At 44.4% G+C, this 9,293-nt stretch overlaps 1 pseudogene; it reads left to right on the forward strand.

Moving 5' to 3' along the window:
* The first annotated feature begins 146 nt into the window (after positions 1–146).
* On the forward strand, positions 147–1,170 carry LOC102873725 (annotated as a pseudogene).
* The last annotated feature ends 8,123 nt before the right edge of the window (positions 1,171–9,293 follow it).

Here is a 9,293-nt window from a genome sequence, read left to right on the forward strand (position 1 = left end):
TCTGCTGTCAGGGACCTCTCCAAGATGCTGATGAGCAGTGATGTCCTTTTGAGGACTAAGGTGCACCTAGTTAAAGCCATGAAATTTTCAATCACTTGCTATGTGTCTGAGAGCTTGACAGTCAATTGAGATGGTGGAATAAATAGATGCTGGTCAATGCTCCAGAGCAAGTGCAGCAGGGAGTAGGTGCAGTAGACATGGGGTACCCAGAGGGTCCATTTGGATTCTGGTGACTGGTGGTTCTGGGCTAGTGAGCAGAGCCATCCACAAAGTGGTGGCAGATGGGGCTTGTCTGCCTGGAGAGGACTGGGTGTTCATCCTCACCAAGGATGCTGACCTCACAGACACAACGCAGACTCGGGCGCTGTTTGACAAGGTCTGGCCCACACATGTCCACATAGCTGCAATGGTGGGGGGCCTTTTCCAGAACATCAAGTACAATCTGGACTTCTGGAGGGGAAATGTTCACAACAATGACAATGTTCATGCAGCCTTTGAGGTGGGCACCCTCAAGGTGGTCTCCTGTATGTCCATCTGCATCTTCCCAGACAAGGTCACTTACCCCATAGATGAGACATGATTCACAATGCCTCCCCAGCAGTAATCTTGGCTACTCATATGCTAAGAGGATGACTGATGTGCAGAACAGGGCCTACTTCCAGCAGCATGTCCAGACCTTCACCGCGGTCATCCTCACCCATGTCTTTGGTCCTCGCGACAACTTCAACATCGTGGATGGCCATGTGCTGCCAGGCCTCATCCACAAGGTGCATCTGCCCAAGAGCAGCAGCTCAGCGCTGACCGTGTGGGGCACCGGGAAACCAAGGAGGCAGTTCATCTACTCTCTTCCTCTGGGTCCTGCGCTAGTACAGTGAGGTGGAACCCATCATTCCCTCAGTGGGCAAGGAGGACGAGGTCTCCGTCAAGGAGGTGGCAGGGGCCATAGCAGGTGCCATGGACTTCCACGGGGAGGTCATCTTTGATATCACCAAGTCGGATGGGCAGTTTGAGAAGATGGCCAGTAACAGCAAGCTGCAGGCCTACCTGCTGCACTTCCAGTTCATGCCCTTCAAGCAGGCTGTGCAGGAGACACCAACGACAAATATAAACAACTTTCCCAAGAATTGTTTCTGTACAAGACAGGGAAGAAGGCAGCAAAACAGTAATTAGAAGTTTGGTTAAAACCAAAACTCAGTGCTGTCAAGTCAATGCTGATTGCTACTGACTGTATAGGACAGAGTAGAATGGCCTAAAGCTTTACAGAAGTAGACTGTAATGTCTTTCTCCTGCAGAGCAGCCGATGCATTCAAACTGCTAACTTTCTGGTTAGCAGCCAAGTACTTTTAGCACTGCACAATTGAGATACTTTTTTCCCCCACAGTTTTATAACTTTACTTGATAATTAGCTATTAGTTTTTGTCTACATTGATGGTCTGAAGACTTGAAAGTGGTGACAGGTACATAAAAACCAGTGTATACAGCTTGGTAGGGGAATTTTCATCCTCTTTACGTTTTCTGGACAACTGTACATAGATGTGATATAAGACATTCCTTATTCCTTTGGCACAGACAGCTTTGTTAAGCCTGGTGTCAATGTGAACATCTGGTGTTCCCATTTCCTTCATGGCAAATTTCTGGATCTCCTTGAGTGCCTGAGGGGCACAGTTCTTAAATCCTGCTCCATGGTGCACTTGTGTACTCTCTGGTCACCACTTCACAGATGGCAGAACGGCCTTTCTTCTTCTCCCCACCCTTCTTTGTAGGGGCCATAGCACTGCGACCAGGCTGTAAAGGAAGAGCTCATGTATTCTTTGAAGGCTACTTCAAATGGGGAAAGAACCAACCTCAAAACTCACAAGAAGCAAAAGACTTCAGACTCACTGCCGTTGACTTCCTACCCACGGGCGGTGACCCTCCAATGCATTTCTGAGATTATGACATGAGGAGATTGCCCATCTTTTCTCTTTGGAGCTGCTGGTGAATTTGAACAACTAGAGACAGCCAGACTTTTGGTGAGCAGCACTTCATGCTGTGAACCACACCAGCAGAGCTCCCCCTGAGGGCTATGAGAAGGGTAGAATTTCCTCGCCCAGGCTCAATCCTGACCACAGCTGGCTTCATCCAAAGATGCTTGATTTTGCCCACCCACCAGGGCTGCTTATTCTTCTGTGGTAAAAGTCTGCTGGCCAAGGAAAGCCTTGGTCGGTCTCAGGGCCCCACCTGGAGCCTTGAGATCAGCTGACGCTGCCATTGCTTACATCCTGTCATCCTTGGCAGGACTGGATGGGCATCCACCCTTCTCTGCTCAGCCTCATCCTTCCCCTTCCTGACCACTCTAACCTTGCTCCTTGCCCCCTTCCTTGCAGAAAATCCCTCCAAGCAGACTGTCCTGTCCTTGTTTGTCTGAGACCTGGATGTTCCTTGAGGACATTCTTCCATTAGTGAAAGATAATTTCTTCCAAGTGCACAAGACCACTCACTGCAACTATTATAACACCGCCAGGGGCTCAGTTAGGGATGCTTTTGATTGCAAGTATGAAAGACTCAATTAAAGCAAAAATAGTGCTAGAAAAGGCCCAGGAAGTTTCCCCAAACTCTTCACACTTCTTTTCTTTTTTATTTATTTTTATTTTATTATTTTTTTGTGTGAGTGTACCGCCAAATCAGATCTGACTGGTACAGGAGGAGATTGTCCCTCCTTCCCCGGCAGAGCATCTGGTGGATTGAAACCGTGAGCCTCTGGGATTGTAGTTGCAGCTCCTTGCCACTAGGCCACCAGAGCTCCCCTACACTCTTCTTTTCTAGCCTCAATGATTATTGATTCTCCTCTCACAGTGGTAAAATGGTTATAGCTGTTCTAGTCTTCACATTAGAACATGACACAGAAGAACAAAACCTTCCCCAGGAGCTATCTACGGTCCTATTGACAAAGACTGGGCCATTTACTGGCCAAGGAAATGAAATACAGTGACTGCCTAGATTCTTCTTCTAACTGCATGGATGGGGAATACCCGAACAAAATTCATTGTCTCCCAGCAAGAAAGGGATTAAGTAATGTCTGCCCCAATAAATAATAAACTCACTTTCTATACCTATTTAATTTATATGTGAGTAAATAATTTGAGAAACTGGATTCTATGAAGAAGAATGTAGCGTTAGCACTAGAGGAAGACTCAACAACCTACATTATGCAGATGACACAACCTTGCTTGGAGAACGTGAAGAAGACTGGAAACACTTACTGAAAAAGATCAAACACAGAGCTCTGGTGGCCTAGTGGAAAGAAGCTGTACTGCAATCCCAAAGGTACATGGTTCGAATACACCAGATGCTCTGCTGGAGAAGGAGGGACAATTTCCTCCTGTACCAGTCAGATCTGATTTGATGGTACATGCACAAAAAATAATAAAATAAAATTTAAAAAAAGAAAAAAGAAGATCAAACACTTGCTGTTGTGTACCATGGAGTCTAACCGACCCATAGCTGACTCCTCAGGGGGTCTTCAGAGGCAGTTAATTACATGGGAGGAGATTGCCCATCTTTGTCCCACAGAACAGCTGGTGGCCTCGAACAGCATGCCCTTGGGGTTGCAGTGCAGTTTCTTGCCACTAGGCCACCCACTTCTCAATCAGGTATAAGAATTTCTGGCCAAACTTATTAGGTATGAAAATAAGAGGCATCAGGTTGTGATTCATTATGTTTAAAAAACATAAATGGGGCGGGTAGAGAAGTGCAGCAATGAATGAATGGAAATCCAAATTCTCTGTAAATGTTCATTAACATTATTTAAAAAAACCAAAACATAAATGACAATTATATACATGAACTTCACCTGATGGATTACATAGGACTCAAACTGACATCTGTGAAAGACAAAACACAGACACTCAATCACAGTAGTCAAAATAAGACCAGGAGCTGACTGTTAATAGACCAGTTATTCATGTGCAAGATCAAAATGAAGCTGAAGAAAATGAAAACAGCTCAAGAAAATAAAAATGCCAACACTGAGTGTATTCCAACTGGATTTAAATACCATCTCAGGAATAGATTTGTCAAAATGAATACTAATGACTGAAGACCGGATCAAACATCACACCTTTCCATATGGATTACATCTCAACATCAAGAAACCAAATCCTTACTCTTGGTCCAAAAGGCAACACCTATTGATAGATGGAGAAAAGATTGGAATATTCCAGGATTTAATTTTACTTGGTCCCACAATTAACACCTATAGTAGCAGCAGTCAAGAAACGAAAAGATTTATTGCTTTGGGAAAATCTTTCAGACTAAGGTGCACCTAACTCAAGTCATGATATTTTCAGTTGCTTCCTATGCATCTGAAAATTGGACAATGAATATGGATGATCAAAGAATTCCTTTGCATTGTAGTGTTAGAATACTAAATATACATGGACTGGTAAAAGAACCAACAAGTTGGTCTGGAGGAGGAAGTGCAACCAGAGTGTTCCTTGTTGTTGTTATGTGCCATCAAGTCATCTGTGACTCATAGCGACCCTATGTACAGCAGCTCTGAAGCTTGCCTTGTCCTGAGCCAATCTCACTGATTCTGACACACCTACCCCCATTGCCCCAGTTACTGTATCAATCTATCACATCTGGTGTCTTCCTCTCCTGTGCTGTCCCTCCACCCTTCCAAGCATAATGAATGTCCTCCAAGGACTGGTCCTTCCTGGCTACATACCCAAAGTATGTGAGATGGAGCTTCAAAGTCCTTGGCTCCAAGGAGAAACTTAGAGGCTAGGATAGTGAAACTTGGTCTCAATGCTTTGGGCATGTTACCAGGAGGAGCCAGTCCTTGGAAAGGGACATTCTGGGAAAGGTAGGGGGTCAGTGGAAGAAAGGATGACCCTCAGTGTGATGGGTTAACATAGTGATGACAACCTACAACAATAGGCTTAATTGTATCAGAGGTAGTGAGGATGCTCCAGTATAGGGCAAGGTGCAGATGTGTGTTGTTCTTGTTTTTGTTATGTGCTATCGAGTCCCCTGTGACTCATAGTGACCCTATGTACAATTTTTCTGAAGCCTGCTGTATCCTGAGCCAGTCTCACTGACTCCAACACACCTACTCCCATTGCCCTAGTCACTCTATCAATCCATCTCACCCTGGGTCTTCCTTTTCTTCGCTGTCCTCCTACCCTTACAAGAATGATATGTTTCTCCAAGGATTGGTCCTTTCTGGAAATATGCCTAAAATATGTGAGACGGAGTTTCAAATTCCTAGCCTCCAAGGATAAACTTGGTTTTACCATAATCAAGACAGTTTTGTTGGAGGCCCATGGTATGTTCAAAACTCTTCTCCAGCACCACAACTCAAAGGCATCAATTCTTCTGTCACCCTTAGTCACTGTCCAGCTCTCTGATGCATAGGAAGTAATTGCGAATACCATGGTCTGGATCAGACGCACCTTAGCTCTATACTGACATCGTTGCTTCTCAGTACTTTAGAAAGGTCCCTGACAGCAGATTTACCTAATGCAATTTGTTTTTTTTATTTCCTAACTGATGGTGCCAAGAGAGTTGATTGTGGAGCCAAGCAAGCTGTAATTGTTAACAATCTCTTCTCCATCCATCATAGTGATGCCAGTTGGCCCAGTGGTGAAAAATCTTTGTCTTCTTGATGTTGAGCTTCAATCCATATTAAAGACTATGGTCCTTGACCTTCTGCAGCAAGTGCTTAAGGTCCTCCTCAGTTTCAGCAAGCAAGTTTGTGTCACCTGCATAACGTAGGTTGTTGATGAGTCTTCCTCAAATCTTGATGCCACATTCCTCTTTATAAAACCCAGCCTCCTGAATGATCTGTTCTGCATATAGATTTAAAATGTACACATCCCTGACACACTCGCTTCCTGATTTTGAATCATGTAATGTTTCCCTGCTCTGTTCTGAGGACTGCTTCCTGATCCAAGTATAGGTTTTGCATAAGAACAATCAAGATCCCCATTCTTCTCAAGATTAACCACAGTTTGTTGTGATCCACACAAATACCTTGCATAGTCAATGAAACACAGACATTCCTCTGGTACTCTTTGCTTTCTTCCAAGATCCATCTGACACCTGCAATAGAATCTCTAGTGCCACGCTTCTTCTAAACCCAGCTTGTATTTCTGGTAGTTCTCTGTCAATGTACTGTTGCAGTCGTTTCTGAATGATCTTCAGAAGAATCTTGCTAGTTGTGATATGAATATGTTGTTCTTAGGGTGACTGTCAGTGGTAGTCACCTTGACAATTCTTAACAACAACAACAACAATTTTCCATAAGGGTGAGTTACCTCATCTCCCATTGAGGAGACTGAGAACATTGTGCTAAAGACAACAGTGTTAGCATTAAGTGAACATTCTAGCCCTCCTATTGCTCAGTAAAGGGTGTCAATGGAATCCAGTAGAACATTCTGTGATGATGGAAATGTTCAAATGTTTGTGCTAATGTGGTAGCCACCAGCTACATCTTGAAATGTGGCTATTGCCTCTGAGTAACTGAATTTTTAAAACTAAATAACTACACTAGTGGCTACTGTATTGGGCAGTATAGTTGTGGATCATACAATAGATTGGGCAGCACCGTTCTATACCAGAAAATAATTGTAGGGGAAAAGGTATAGTGCTTTTATACTTAAGTAGATATGGAAATAGCACAGTAATCCCTGCTAGTTATTTTTATTATCATAGATAGATATTCTTGGGTATTTGCTCGCATTCCTTGAAGACTTTGATTCCTGATTTACTGTCCACCTCAGGCCTTTTGCAAACCCAGATAATTTCAGTATACCTGCACAGAGTCCAATCAGAACCTGGGCCTGTTGTTTCTTTAAGAGCCCTCCTCAGGTACAGTGACTCACCTCCATGTCTCCATGGCCACTCACCCCCACAGCCCCACCCTGCACCATACTCTCCCAAGAGAGCTGGACTGAAGTCTCACCCCCAAAGATTTTGGCCACAATATCCAAACCCTCCTTTCCCCTTGCCTTGCTCCTAGGACAGCTGGTCTTAAGATCTTTAGAGACTTCCAGCTCCTTGATTCCAGTCTTTCCTCGCCCACAAGTCTTTTGTGTCTTAACTTCCTTTTCCATAAAGCCTCAATTCCACAATACTTCCTTTGTACTCTTCCACCTGCTGTCTTCTCCTCTAATGTTAATAACCTTCTGATCCTATCTGTCAGCTTCAAACTTGCCTTTTCAATTCATCCTTGACACTGCAGTTGGGGTGACTGCTTTAATAAATCTCCTATTACTCACCTCTTTTAATCTTCTAATGACCCTCCATTGCCAAGTATGGCCCATACCCGGAAGTTTCCATACTGCCATAGGTATCCCCTACCTTTGTACGTGATAGGTCCACTTCATATTTTAACTTTCTTATTATTTGCCTGACCAAGCATCAAGGACTCTCCTTCATAGGGTCACTATGAATCGCCTGCAACTCGATGGCACTTAACAACAATAACATCAACAGAGAGAGGAAGAGAGAGAGAGAGAGAGATCAGCTGGCCCAGTGATGAGAAAATGATGTGACCAAGTCCAAGGTGGGTGACTTTGAATCCACGGCCCTCAGGCCAGTCTTTCATTATTTTTGTTCAGACATTCCTCTAGGTCGTATAGCCCTGGTGTACAAGTTGCCGTCCGCGGTCACTTGTGGTTGCTGTGAGGCTGAACTTGTGACACTAATGTGTCAAATGAGTTAATGATTGGTTACCCAATGCGGACAGAGAGTGTGGTGGAGCTGCCCGATTAAAACAAGCGTGGAAGGAGGAGTGGCATCCATTCCATAACAGCTTGCCTCCAGATACCCTATGAACCTGGAGAGAGGCTGAAAGGCACCCAGGCATCGAGGACTCTCCTTCACAGTGTCGCTATGATTCGCCTGTGACTCGATGGCACTTAACAACAACAACAACAACAACATTATTTGCCTGAGTGCTTTCTTGCAGGAAACCCTCCTTGATCTCCCCACCAGCTTAGGTCCCCCTCTTATGGGGTCCCATGGCACGCTGTGCTCACTGGGCTGCTATTCCTTATTCCTTAAATAGCCAACAAGTCTGAGTCCTCTCAGCTTTAAGTGCCTGATGACAGACACTCAGCAAACATCTGTAGAATTAACTAGGCATATGTTCTGGGAAAATTGGTTTTGTTCATTTGTTTGGTTGATTTTACTTTATAAAGATGAGAGAAATGATAACATGTTTATAAGCTGAGAGTGAGAAACTAATAATTAGAGAGCAATGGGCACCACTATTCACAGTAACCAACAGGTAGAAACAACTGACATATCAACCAACGAATGAATGGATAAACAAGATGTATGTGCACACGGTGGATTATTACTCCACCATAAAGAGAAATGAAGTCTTGATACATGCAGTGACATGGATGAACTTTGAAAATATTATGCTGAATGAAATATTTAGTCACACTCTTACTCATTTCTTTCAAGTAAGACCTGACTCATCGCTGACCTTCCAGCAGGTTTCTGAGGTTGTGTCAGTCACATGGTAGGAGACGGACCGTCTTTCTTAGGGCCTCTGGTGGATTTGCACCGCCAGAGAGGCACCACCTTTGGGCTAGGAGTGCACCTGGGTCTAGGTCCCCAGAGCACCCTCTGTTTCAGTCACAGAACGACAAATATCGTAATGACAAATATGGAGAGGTCAAAGTTTAGTAGGGGCCACCAGGGGTGGGAATGAAGGGAGAGGGAGAGTCATTGCTGTGGGGGCACCAAGTTAACTGAGATTTTAACAGAAGTTTATCAAGACCAAGTTTATTTAATGGTGGAATAATTCAGAAAAGCTTAGTGGTGATGGCTGTACAACATAATGAGTAGAATTATTGCCAGTGAAATATAGATATAAAAATTACTGAGAGGAAAAACTTTTTGTTATACATATATTTGTAACACAGAGAGAGAGAGAGAAATAGTGAGAGACTGAAGATTTGAGAGACCGATGGGGATTAGTGGAATACAAGCCTCTGAGGAGTGGAAGGTCGGGGTTCTGAGCCCAAGTGGAGGAACTTCCCCAGGGTCAGGGCAGGTACAGAGATGTTCTCTCTGCTGAGCGTGCAGGGAGGGTTCCGGTGATGATGATGATGAATAAGCCAGCTGGGCGAGAGCAAGCAGGAAAGCAGGAGTTTCCTTCTAACCCAACTAGTGAGCTCACATCAAGGAAACAGAGCAGAAAAGGTGAACGCCTAGCAGACAGCTGCCCGGGGGCCCACAGAAGCTAACCACACTTCTTTCTCGCCCTTTCCTCAATTCTCCACAAAGTGCTGCCA

Source organism: Elephantulus edwardii, unplaced genomic scaffold (assembly GCF_000299155.1).
Source record: "Elephantulus edwardii isolate Elephantulus edwardi_28Jun2011 unplaced genomic scaffold, EleEdw1.0 scaffold00212, whole genome shotgun sequence".
In the NCBI taxonomy this organism is placed as follows: Eukaryota; Metazoa; Chordata; class Mammalia; order Macroscelidea; family Macroscelididae; genus Elephantulus; species Elephantulus edwardii.